Below are 13855 nucleotides of genomic sequence, written 5' to 3' on the forward strand. Positions count from 1 at the left end.
AAGAAGAATGTGCATCCCTTGTTTATCCAGCTGCAAAAATATGTTTGCTTTTTCAGGCCTCGTTTTTCATTGTAAAGCTCTAGGTGATGATACATTTCGTATCTATATGCATTTGCATTTGTAAGGCTCTAAGGAAAATGAAACTCTGGGAAATATACCACTCCTTAAATTAGCATTTCCTACAGATCTCAGGCAGCAATTTCAGTTTTGACATAAATAGCTCAGGTAAATGTTATCTTTGAAACTCATTCTGGACTTTTGTTAAACATAAAAGGCAATGGGGGGTCATTACAAGGTGGGCGATAAGGGATTACCGGCACTGGTAAGGAGACCGGTGCCGGTAATCCCCTACCGCCCAATTCCGAGGTCCCTTAGCGGGAACCGTAAGGGACGTGTGGTCGGACCACACGTCCTTTACGGGTCCCGCTAAGGGACCAGGGCCCTAATAACGGGCTTGCTATTTGCTAGCCCGTTATTAGCGCCCTCCCCATTCCCATTGAGCCCTATGAGGGCTCAAATGGGAATGGGGAATGGTTTGTTCAGTGGGGACTTACCGGTTCCTCCATGGTCGAAATGCACCGGTAAATCCCCATTGAACAAGACCGGACTCAGACACGGTATGGGAGGCAGCCATGGTGCTTTGAGCACCATGGCTACCACCCATCTTGTAACGAGGCCCAATATATTAATGTGGGCAATACCCTTCTGCTCCACAAAGGCTCTCCTGCTGTCTCTGGGACAACATTTGTTTTTTCTTACATCTGCCAGGATTTATGACCCACTACTTTCGTCCCAGATCCTTTCGCTCCTCAGCAGGGCTTGTTGCATGTTGGTATTGGAGCCTCCTAGTCTTTTATGACAGCATCTCATTTTCATGACTGCTGATGGGCTGCGACCCCTGGACACCAACAGTCGTCATCTTCAGGGCCCTACATCTTAAAGCGGGCAGAGACACCCTGCCCCATTGGTTCCTCCGGCCCCATCAGTCAGCCCAAAACATGTGAATTTGTCACAGAAGCCACTATTTTGCTTATGATTTACGGCAACTGCTTCGGTTGGCAAACCCTCTACACTGATCAACAAAGAAGCTCACCATCCATGCATGCCAGTCAGACACCCGGACCCGAATGGAAAATATCTGGCTGACCATAAAGGAAGCAAGGACCGAGATACCCTTGTTTGACAACCAGTCTCACACTAAAGTACAGTTTCCCTGCCAACCATTCCAGAGTTATATTCTGAATCAGCACCCAAAACACTATACCTTGGGATACTATCAGATAAAGATTTGAGATTTTAAGCCCAAATTAAGAAAGTCATCAACTAATGCAACTTTCATTTAATCTAAACACATTAAGCAGTGTTTTTCCATACAACGAGCACTCTTTCTGCCACACCTTTACTCAATACAAAAAAATATTATTTCTCAGAACGTACGATCTCGCTCTCCCCCATCGTTCTCGCAGTCTCTTACGGCTTCTTCATACAATTCTTTGCCCCAAACCGCCTGATCCCCCACTCATTTCATCTCCCTCTTCTGCTGACTTTGCAAACTACCTCACATCGAAAGTAGCTACTCTCTGCTCATCTTTTCCTACCCCTACACCTCCTTATACACCCCTGTAGTCCCAGCACTTTACTCATTACCCTCCTTCTCTTTCTCTTCTCTTTCAGACCTTGGCATTTCTACCCTTCTCACCTGTACCCTTCCTATTGCTTCACCTGCTGCCCTCTTTCTTCTACCCTTACTCTCCAAATGTACCCTCACCTTCTCCATTATCTTACCTCTCTTTTTAATTCCCTGCTTAATAATTATTGTTTTCCGTCCCTTTCCAAGCATGCGCTCATTCTCCCTATCTTAAAGAAACCATCTCACGATACCTCAGTTCCTGCTAACATTCATCCTATTTCTCTTCTTCCCTTTCTGGCTAAACCTCTTGAGTGTTCTGTCCATTCTCAAGTTTCCACCTATCTCAATGTTTACTCTTTTGCATCCTCTCCATCCCATTGAACTGCCTTCTTGCATGTCTCCAACACTCGTCACACGGCCTGTCTCTCTAAATGCTCTTCTATGCTTAGCCTTTGTGACCTCTCTGCGGCAGTTGATACTGTTGATCACTCTCTTCTCATGTCCTCCCTCTCCACTCTCGGTCTATCTGGCTCTGTTCATAATGGATTTACTCTTATCTTTCTCACCATTCTTAATGAGTAACCTGGGATGGCCAAACATCTCCCTCCTATCCAATTCTTTGTAGACCCCCTCAAGGGTCTGTCCTTGCCCCCGGCGTTTCCCACTTTACAAAATCCACCTCTCTGTTCACATTTCTTCTTTTAATCTTTCTTTTCATCTCTATACTGGATACCCAAATCTTCATTTCGTTTTCTTCTTTCACTGACACCTTACATTCTACTGTCTCTAACTGCCCCTCCGTAGTACAAAATTTGATGTTTTCACATTTTCTTCACCTCAATCTGTTGAAAAGAGAGGTTCTGTGATTTCCTTCTACTACGATTCCTCCCACTATTTCTCCCCCCTCCTTTTCTTTCCTCCCGTACTCCCTTCCCTTCCCTACCTCTGCTCATAATCTGCGTGTAATCTTTGGCCCCTCTTTCTCCCTTTTTCTACACATTTCTTCCACTGCCTGATCCTGTCTTTATGCACTTTATAACATCCACTCTGCTCTACCCTATCTTTCTTTTCATGCCACCAACCTTCTTCTTTCCGTATAGTTTTCTCTCGTATTGACTACTGCTCAGCTCTTCTACTTTGTCTTCCTGCTTCTCATATTCTCCCTCTTTGCGCTGTCTATAACTCCTCTGTTAGTCTCATCCTTTCTCTTGCTTCTCGATCCTCTAGCACATCCTCTCTTCTCTCTAGATTTCCTCTCCCTTTCATATCTTGTCTTCTTTATCATTTTATCTTCATTGTCTCCAAGCGTACCCATGGTCTCACTCCCCTTTATCTCTCGTCACTTATCTCGTTTTATTCTCCTCCCAGTGACCTCCGTTCCCAGAATCCGGTTCTTCTCTGTCTTCCTAATCCCCCTTGTGCGTCCTTTCGTTGCCATTCCTTTGCCCTCCTTGCTCCAAAACATTGAAACACTCTCCCTCTCTCTATTCAATCCACCTCTTCTCTCCTCTTATTTTTCAGATCAATCTTAAAACACCTCTTCTATCCGCTCTTTCCAAATATTAAACTCTACCCTCTCCCCCTTCTGATTTGATTTGCCTGGAATGTATTGCTCACTTTCATTGTACCTTTCTTATTTTTGTACAAGCGCTTTTGGTGAAAAGCGCTATATTTGAAGCTGGAGGATAGCTCAGGGGCAACGTGCTCATCTTGGAAGCAAGACGACATGGAGCGACACAGGTTCGATCCCTGGGTCCGGCTTAGAACCCTCTGGCTATTAAACACATAATAAATAACCTATCATATCATAAATTAAATACAAATGCAATAATACAAATACACAAAGGGTGTATAAACTGCTTCAAGCAAATAAGTTAGAGTTTGTGCATAACAAGTCGTCAGTTTCTCCATGCACCCACCGGAGGGAACCATAGCCAGTCTGCACTCAGGAAACGGCATTAGTGACCAATAGAAGCGTGAATCTTACCTGATCCAATGTGTAGCAACACCATATCTACCAAGTCATGACTTGATACCTGCGTCTGAACTGCAACAGGAAAAAGAGAGCAGGGGATCTCTAAAGAGCCCCTGGCTGATGCTTAAATTGATACAAGACCAACATCTTAAAAATCACCTTTGCGAACAGTGTTGTATCTAAGGTGTCAACGCGACATTCCTATAACTGGTGACTTTGTATAGTTTTTCTCTTCAGTCGGATGTAACTCCTGTGCTTTATGAAATACATTAAGCCCTTAACCACTACAGGTCGTTTTTTGCAGTACCAAATGCAATCAATGCCAAGTGCAGTGAGAACACGTATGTCACTTTCTTAGCACGGGTAACATAATGCAAACAAAATTAAACATAAATGTTCTCAGCATTTAAGGGATTTAAATCCAATTTGGATCTTAATTTCAAGCATGTAATTTGAAGTTCAAACTCTTGAATTGGGGCTACATGACTGGCACCATAGAAACGCCATGGGGATGGGTGCTCATCCTTCTGATTTCATCGGAATACATAGAGACCTATTGTAGGCAAGGATGACCACCTGAGCCAGCCCAAGTTCCCATCATGGTGCACTCAGAGGGGTTGGTTGTGTTCAGTGCATTTGGAGGCTGCTGACTTCCTATTGCAGCATGGGTTGTCTAGCATGTGATTCTCAGATTCACGGTCAGGTCTCAAAACCATCGGTCCAACACCTGCAGTTGCACAGTAGCAGCCTTCCTACTTTACCACAATGTTCAGATGTACCCCTACCTATTTTCCATCCAAGTTCAGACTAGGATCTACTGGCAACCCGCTGTCCCACGCCGGTCGTAAAGGAAGCGGCTCATGACCTTGCTCCATTCATTCATTACCTCCTTTATCAATTCATCATTCAAATCGGGCACAGTACTCGACAACCTTAAGGATGCATGGGTCATCCCCCTAATTAAAAAACCCAACCTCGGCCCTAGTAATCCTACCAACTACAGGCCCATCACCACAGTGCCTTACCTACTCAAAATCCTGGATCGTGCATCCTATCTCCAAATCCAGGATTACCTTGATACTAACAACCTATTAGGGCTTAGACAATACGGCTTCCGTCCAAGACATGGCACAGAGACAGCCCTGATCGACTTAAAAACCCAAATCGAGGACTTAAAAGATAAGGGCAAACTAGCTCTCTTGCTCCTTCCTGACCTCTCTGCCGCATTCGATTTGGTCGATCACCAAATCCTCTGCCATCACCTTAAGATAGCCTCTCACTTTTCTGACGCAGCTACTTCCTGGATCAGCTCCTTTCTGGCAAATAGATCTATGAGGGTCTTTTCCACCTCAGCCGCAGCCGACCCAGCACATGTCCCTTGCGGAGTCCCGCAAGGCTCTTGCGTATCACCCACGTTATACAACGTGTTTACTAAACCGCTCTTTGATATTCTTGACTATCTGGGTGTCTCTTACACAAATTATGCAGACAACACCCAGATACTCATCCCTATCACTGGCGACTATGTAACCGAGGTCAACGCACTCAACTCAATCTACTCAGTCATCCAAGCCTGGATGGCACACCACAGGCTCTGCCTTAATGATGACAAAACTGAGTTACTCATCCTAGGCTCTCTGTCCAAACTCACAAAACTTGACCCTAAATATAACTCCTTCATTATTGAGGGAAATGTTATTAAAGTCACCAACGTCACGAAAACACTTGGAATCTACCTTGACTCCACTTTCTCTCTCAATAGACAAACCAATTCAGTAGCCTCAGCTTCATCGTACACGTGTAAACTCGTCACAGCGCCCCGTCCTGACTACTGACAACTGCCTGATCCTAGCCAGAACCCTCATCATGTCGGAATTGACTATTGTAATGCCCTTTACTTAGGGACTAGTCAAGGAAACCTTGATAAACTTCAGGTCACCCAAAACAATGACATTAGGGCTGCTCTCAATATCCCCAGGCGTGCACACATCTCCTCCACTAGGCGTAACCTACACTGGCTACCCATTAGACTCCGCATCTCACTCAAAACACTTGTTCTAACACACAAGGCACAAAACAATGCTGCACCTGCTTACCTGTCCTCGCGCTTCACACAACATACAGCATCCAGACCACTGAGATCTGCACAGGCGCACACACTAACTATCCCTAGTTTCAAGCTTCAGACAGCTAGGGGCTTGAGTTTCCCGGTCCTGGCTGCTAAATTGTGGAATTCCCTACCCAATGATCTTAGGAACGTGCCAGCCATTCAATCCTTCAAAAATAGAACTAAACAGTGACTTCACGAACAGGATGCACTGACCTCCACCTTGTAATTCACGCAGCGGTCACCTGCAAACAGGCCACCCACTGTATATACTGTATATTTGACATTTCTGCCAGTCCTGCAATATTTTTGATCCTTGTTCTTATTCTTGTTGTAAATATGTCTATATAATGTAATTTTGTACCTATCTATGTAACACTTTTCTGTAACTACCTTTCCAAACATGCGCCCTGATGCCCTTGGGCAGGTTTCGCAAAACAAATAAACAAATACAAATACAAATACTAAGCATTCCTGGGCTGTAAATTAATATTCATTTAGACTGCGTCAATTACCACTACAGTAGCTGTCTCAGTGGTGAGCCTTGCACTGAGGATATCTATTGCCCTCAGGCTGGGGATTTCCATACCACATTCTTCAGAGGGAGAAGTAATTGGGTGGAGGTGGACAGGTTTACCCTTAGAGGGAAAAGACAGCCGGAGGGGGGGGCGGGCGGATGTAATAGGTTTGGAGAAGAAGGAAGGTGGGGGGGTCATGCTTGTTTCAGCGGGAGTGCATGCTAACTCAAATGTGCCGACTCTTGCCAGAGGTAGTGCAGGAGTGGGCTTCAAATGGTTCTATGTTCTTACATCCCCAGATTTTTATTTTTGCTGAGTTTTTTGTCGAATATTTTCGGCTGAAAAAACTCATAGAATAATTAATAAAAAATATTTTGGTGGTCCCCCCCACACCTCCAATCACCTATTATCTAGTTCCTATTCTGCACACCGCCACACCACTTATATCACCTTACCCACCCCTCCCCATATTTTTCAATGAGTTTTTTCAACTAAACATTTTCTGCAAAAAACTCAGCGAAAAACATGCTGGTCTGGTAATAATGTTGTACCCTTCAAACAACCCTTTGAAAGGATTTCATCGTTTTGCAATAGGCACGCTTTAATGCTCCATGCATGTGGGGAAAAGGTGACGATTGTGGGAACGCGGCCACCTCTGAAGGTAACATGTATGGCAAATGAGAGAGACTGTAGGCAGTAAAGGCATTTGACTATCTTGGCATCTGCTTTTCCTCAGCCTTATCGTGGGCCTCTCCTATAGCCTGTGTGGGAAGCAGGTTAAAGCAACCAATGGGACGCATTGTTTCATTGCATCCTAGGCTTGGTGGGGACTCTGATCAGCACTTGAGTTGTACAGATCCAAATCTCTGGCACAGTTGTTAACATATGGAGCTGAAGTGTGTGGTATGTGTGGGTGGGAGAGCTGAAAAGCCTAATGGGCCTACCAAAGGCGGTATTAGCATAATTGACCTAAAAACATTTGACATAAAACATTTTATCAAATCTTTTTGACCTTTTCTTTCGGTCAAATCTAGTTAAATATATATATAGGGTGGGAAAGGGTATAGATTAGGTTTAGGGGAAGTGGGGGGCATTGCAAGGGGTCTCCCCCCACCTTTTAGACTGAAAAAAGGTCAAATAAATTAGATCAAATGTGATTAGTTCAAATGTTTTAGGTCAAATAGACCCAAACCCAAAGGCAGTAACAAATTATATAATTCACAGGGGGCTACATTTGGGAGCTGTAGAGCACATACTGTTCAAGCTACTCAAAATGATGGGTAAACATCTGGGGCAAACAGGAGCACCTGTTGGGCATGGCTTTAGACAGCTGTACTCTTCACCTGTGACAAAGGCACAGTGTTAAGGGATGCAAACAAAGCTATCGCACAGCTAGGGCTGAGTTTGTGGTCTAATGATGCTGCAAAGATACCTACAAATGCAAATACAGCCATATGGTTGGCAGTGAAAGCAAGGGCTGATCAGCATTAGGTAGAGTCACTTCAGAAGGGCACTGTGCCGGTACGTTTTGTACATACACAAACAGATGGCCTACTGGCTTATTTGGAATGAACTAGTAGTGTACGGGATAGACACCTGCATGTAGGAGCAAGAATGGACATGGTGCTTCTTCTGAGAACCAACGTGATAAAGTGGAGGCCAACCAAGTACTTAACAGGAGGCTATCCGTGCATACTGGGGCATACTTCTACAAGCAACGCGTTGGTGGTAGATCTCTTTCTTCGGCTGGGGCCTCCCTCTGGAACAGCCTTCCTGCCTCTCTGAAACTTGTGGAGAACCATCTCCAGTTCCGGAAGCACCTTAAGACCTACCTCTTTGCTTCTGCTTTCTCTCCTCCTCTGCCCTGCTGAACTCCTGGCTAAAACTGAAACGTTCACCTGGTTATCCTCTGTTCTTGGGCCAAGGTCCCCTCCCCGCCAGTTGCACACCTGCACTGCCCCCCTGGCAACCCTTGCACTCTGGGGCTGTTTCTCTATCCCTACAGCCCCCTACCAGCACTTGACACCTGATGTCTGCACTTACCCTTGCACCTGCCACCAGCTGGCTGCACTTCTTATTTATTGTTCTTATTTATTGTTTTATTCTATTTATTTACTCTTTATCCTATGCACTGCACTCCCCCCTTTCCCCTTGCACTTTTCTCCCTTCCCCCATCCCCTGCACTTGAGCGATCTGAATGACACCTGGCCTAGTAAGATCGTTGTTTCTGTCTTCCCTCTGTTCCGCTCCCTTGACATGTCGTGCCTTGAAACACTTGTGTAAAGGCGCGTTATAAATACCATATCATATCATATCATATCATAGGGAACATACTGGCTACTAGCCGCTCTTTGTGAGGGTTTGCGGAGGGTTAGTGGGGCTGTTAGCTTACTCTGCCAGTGCATGTGTTCTGTAACGTAATGCTTTGGTGAAGCTAAGTTACTAATAGCATAGATACTACGCTAACCTTTAGAAACTTTTTATTAGTAATTGTTTGCTCATCTGTTCCGTGAATGTTACTAGTAAAAATGAATATCGTAATTATTCGTAGCTTTGGATGGATTGCTCCCCACCCGCAGAGCACGGGTTGTGTATGTGTTAGGTTGCTTAAGATGTGCGCGCTTTGGGTGATCAGTGTTTACTATTGCTGATTGTATCCTTACACGAGCGATGTAAGGCTTTATTGTCATGATTTTATTATGCTGTGTATTTCATGAATGATGTACTGTAAATGTTGCGTTTATGAGGATTAAATGCTGAACCCAAAGCTAGAAAAGCAGGTGGGAGGCTAAAGTTCAGCTGGATAAAGAATGCCTTTTTTTGAGCAATTCCTAGTACTTTCTACTTAGTAGTAACTTTTTGTTTGGGAGGGTGAGTAGTTTCACGATGGGCTCAGGACGTGCTCCAGCAATCCTTTGTAATGTGTGAGCCGGGTTGAATGCTTAAATACCTCAGATCAACAGCCAGCCGCAGGGTGCTTGGCTTTTCCAGGCTGTGAGGAGAGGAGCACAAAACAGCGCCCTTTTACAGCTGAAAGTGATTGCCATGGCATGTCAAAGCTTTCCCCCTACGCAGCAATAGAAACTATTTTGTCTGGCCCCACGCGATATAACCACCATTTCATTATCAAGGAACAATGAGGGATTTCCTCCAACCTAGTCCTACCACTAGAAAGGTACATTTGGTAGTGGACACTGGGTGCCAGCAGCTGCCATGAGGTGGCCCTTCTTTTGAATTATAGATGTGGCAGTCTCCATGCCCCCCAAATGAAAACTCAATAGACCATGGATTCTTCGAATGGAGCCCGTTGGCAACCAGCATAAAGATCAAAAGAATCCTCTTTGCATCTGAGGTTGACAACCATCATAGCGCCGCGATAGGCCCATTGGAGGTGCCTGGTCTGGGAAGGTCCTGCAGACCTAACCTTGCAAGTGAAGGGATTTAGAAAGCACTGCATGCCTTTACCACTGGCACAGATGGTTCCCAATGACTAACAGTTCTAGTTTGGCCTGGCCAGTTCTGAGAACTCATGTCTTGGGAGGATAGCTCAGGGGCAACGCGCTCGCTTTGGAAGCAAGACGACACGGAGCACCACAGATTCAATCCCCAGGTCCGCGTAACTCTGGTTATTAAGCGTGATATAAATAACCTATTGTATCATGTCATGGCTACCCTTGTTTCCTAGACCTTTCTTATTATCCCTCCCATGGTAGAGGGATGATAATATGTGTTCACCCCTCTTTACTTTCCCAACTTCAAAGCGAGGCTCCTGAAAACCTAGCATTTGCTTACATGAAACTGTCCCCAACCTTAAAGAGGTTGTGTGCTGCGAGGAAGGATCCTACAAGGGTTCAAGAGCTAACATCTTGGATTGTTCCGTGTGGCATTGAATGACATGGTATTTAGTGTATTGCTAAAAAACAACTGCTCGAGTTTTTTTTTTAAATCTCATTTTTAAATAAAATATTTCCACCAAAATGTAGATTGTGGGTTAGGTTCAAGCAATATTGGTCGGGCGCATTGGGAGTGAGAGGTGGGGAAGTGGTGAGCATGCGGGGGTCTCACCCCACATTCTGTGGTAAACAAATTCGATAGAAAAAGTAAAAGAATCCAACCAGGATTTTTCGGTCAATAAACATGCATCCCATTATTAAAGGGACTCCTTTAAAAAAAGTGACTGATGGTGTGTCCAGCACTCTTAATTCGGAAGAAGGTAGAGTTCAATCATGCCAGTTTCATGATGCAATAAACATGTTCTCTCCTGTGACTGCATATTTATTTATTTATTTATTTATTGGACATCTGTATGGCGCCTATACTCAAGTGCTTCCAGGCACCACAAGACAAAAAGGGGCTGGGGGCAGAGGGGGAAAAAAGTAACGGTCATACTAGGCCTTGTGACATTCTGACCGTGCAAGTGCAGTGACAAAAGTGCAAGGGGACGGTGAAAGTCAGGGCAGAAGGGATGGGGGAAGGGTTCAGAGTGTAGGAGGTGGGGCCCAAAGGGCTGCGCAAGTACTAAGGCGAGCCACAGAGGGTAAGTGCCAGGGGAAACAGGGGAAAGCGAAGGGGGTGGACCAGATTCAGGCTTGTCCAGGAAGGGTGCCTGAGGGCAAGAGTTAGTTATGGATGCTGGGGTAGACTGGTTGAGGCGGGCCTGGCCCCTGTAAAACTCATAAGAGACCAAGCACCACTCGCAGCGGCAGGAGGGACATTAGCACCAGAGGGGGAGAGCGAAGGACGAGGAGAAAAGGAAAGTCTTGAGAAGTTTCCGAACCTTAAGAAGATCAGGCTCAAGTCTGAGGAGGACAGGGGGGCCATTCCAGAGGGAGGCTCCTGCCAAAGGAAGAGATCTGCCTCCCATTCTCTTCTTGGAGAAACACCTGATCTGCAGAGTGTTGCAGCTAGAGGACCGGAAAACTCTAGCAGGGAGGTATTTAGGGAGAGAGAGTTGGATGTAGCAGGGTCCCAGGCACCAGACAGCCTTGTGGATGATGCAAAGGGCCTTGAATGTGATCCTTGCAATCACTGGGAGCCAGTGGAGAGAAGGGGGGTCTTAATCTGCTTTCAATGGTGTTTATGAACAAACATGTTGAGTCTAGAACAGTCTATGAAGTGAACAACCTTTCGTCCAAGACAGTATTCCTAGAGTCAACAGCTTCAGCCAGGAGGATCAGTGACCTTCGGACCTCTTTGGGATCTTACCGATATATACAATTTTTATTATCCTTATTTTCTACCAACATTTCTCTGAGCTTTCCATGTACATCAATAAATGTGCCTTCTTGCCTTTTTCTTGAGGGTCTCCTCTATCAGAGCAGAAGAGACCCACAACAATCTTGATGTCAGATAAGCTGCTAAAGTCTAAATAGATATAAATTGTGGTATGCAACGTTATCCAGGTCAGTCCATCGATGACTGTGGAAACGCACCAGGCACAATGCTGGGAGGATGGAGGGGACTTCGCCACAGGGTATTCACGCATATTGCTGTAAAATATTGTGTAAATTGGTGGCTTTCCAAGCTCATGACCCTGTCTGTGAAATATGTAAGGCAGCCAATGGAGCAGCTCATCATGGGTAAACATTACTGTGGGTGCCTCATCCAGGGATGATGCGCCGGTTGGCAAAAGCTTGGCTCATGCTGCTTTCTCCCGCCAAGGTTTCTCAGCTTAGTCGCCTGATCCAGCCTGTTGGGAAAGGGAGTGAACCTGTCCTAGGAGCAAGGAAAGGTCACCTTTATGGTAACTCTTGTGGTCATAGACAGTTCCTAACCCTTCCAGCCCCATGGAGTCACTGTCACTCAGACACTGTTCCGGTGAAGTATCTTGGCGTGGACGTTCACGTATCCTTTAGCATTCAGCTCTGCACCCAACAGTGCCCGGGTCATTGCTAGACTGCCTATGGCTTCACCCACGATGAAGTACGTTGTACCCTGCAGCTTTCCAGGGCGATTACTTTTTCCTCGCAAGTGTTCCATGTGAAGTCACCTCAGGTTGATTTGACAGCCTTTTGGATGACTACATATTTCACATTCCTATAGAGCCCTGAAGCTATCCCTGCCATGAATTAATTTTGGCGATTGTTGTTATTTGTATATCCCCGATGAAGACGTTAGCAAATTTCATTTAATGCTGAAACCCATTGGTGGTCCTTGCAGTGGCCTGAAGATAAAAATATGGAAGATAAAGCCATCTGTTTTGCTTAGGCCATGTTTTTGAGATATCCTTAAATGCTTTCTGAACACAGCAGCATTGCCCGTCTGCCATTGGTGTAGTGTAGTTAAGTCAGGCATACTGGGCGTAGTTTCCGAACACAGCATCATAGCCCGTCTGCTATCGGTTTAGTGTAGTTTAGTCAGGCATACTGGGCGTAGTTTCCGAACACAGCAGCATAGCCCGTCTGCTATCGGTGTAGTGTAGTTTAGTCAGGCATACTGGGCGTAGTTTCCGAACACAGCAGCATAGCCCGTCTGCTATCGGTGTAGTGTAGTTTAGTCAGGCATACTGGGCGTAGTTTCCGAACACAGCAGCATAGCCCATCTGCTATCAGTGTAGTGTAGTTTAGTCTGGCATACTGGGCGCAGTTTCCAACACAGCAGCATAGCCCATCTGCTATCAGTGTAGTGTAGTTTAGTCTGGCAAACTGGGCGCATTTTCGAACACAGCAGCATAGCCCATCTGCTATCAGTGTAGTGTAGCTTAGTCTGGCATACTGGGCGCATTTTCGAACACAGCAGCATAACCCATCTGCTATCGTTGTAGTGTAGTTTAATCTGGCATACTGGGCGCAGATTCTGAACACAGTAGCATAGCCCATCTGCTATCTGTGTAGTGTAGTTTAGTCTGGCATGCTGGGCACATTTTCGAACACAGCAGCATAACCCGTCTGCTATCGTTGTAGTGTAGTTTAATCTGGCATACTGGGCGCAGTTTCTGAACACAGTACCATATGTCATCTGCTATCTGTGTAGTGTAGTTTAGTCTGGCATACTGGGAACATTTTCGAGCACAGCAGCATAACCCATCTGCTATCGGTGTAGTGTAGTCTGGCATACTGGGCGCAGTTTCTGACCACAGCATAATAGCCCGTCTGTATTGTTTTTTTGTCTAGCATACTGGGCACAGTTTCTAAACACAGTAGCATAGCTCAGTGGGTTGCAAACCTACTGAGGGAATATGTGGTTAACCGACAGATCACCATGTTTACACCTAGTAAGGTAGCGCAGTAGGTTAATGAATCTGGTGCAGAGATGTATGTATAACCTGCAGATCATGGGCACACAGCACTCTTTAACAAAGATCACTCGGCTTTTAATAATTACAATTTTAACATAATGTATGATATGATAAGATGTGGCATTTATAACGCGCCTATACGCAAGTGTTTCAAGGCATGAAACATGTAACACTTCATATTGCATTCCTCACTCTTCTACGCACTGTAATAATATTTTATATGACTAGCCAAGTTAATAGTGCTCAAATTATTGACCTTGGAAGGATAAAGATCTGAGCAGCCCCTGTTGGGAATCAAACCTGTGTATTCCACTAGGGCAAGACTGAGTCCCCAGCATTTCAGCAAATCACATTGGAAGGTCTCCCTATTCCTTTTGTAGTGATCAGC

At 45.3% G+C, this 13855-nt stretch overlaps 1 protein-coding gene across 1 annotated transcript in view; it reads left to right on the forward strand.

Annotated features, from left to right (window-relative positions):
• Positions 1-13855, forward strand: part of MAST3 (microtubule associated serine/threonine kinase 3) — a 1229968-nt gene that overhangs the window by 570129 nt on the left and 645984 nt on the right. The gene's annotated exons all lie outside the window — the stretch shown is intronic.

The sequence above is a fragment of the Ambystoma mexicanum genome, chromosome 1p, assembly GCF_040938575.1.
Source record: "Ambystoma mexicanum isolate Mex_15411 chromosome 1p, UKY_AmexF1_1, whole genome shotgun sequence".
NCBI lineage: Eukaryota > Metazoa > Chordata > Amphibia > Caudata > Ambystomatidae > Ambystoma > Ambystoma mexicanum.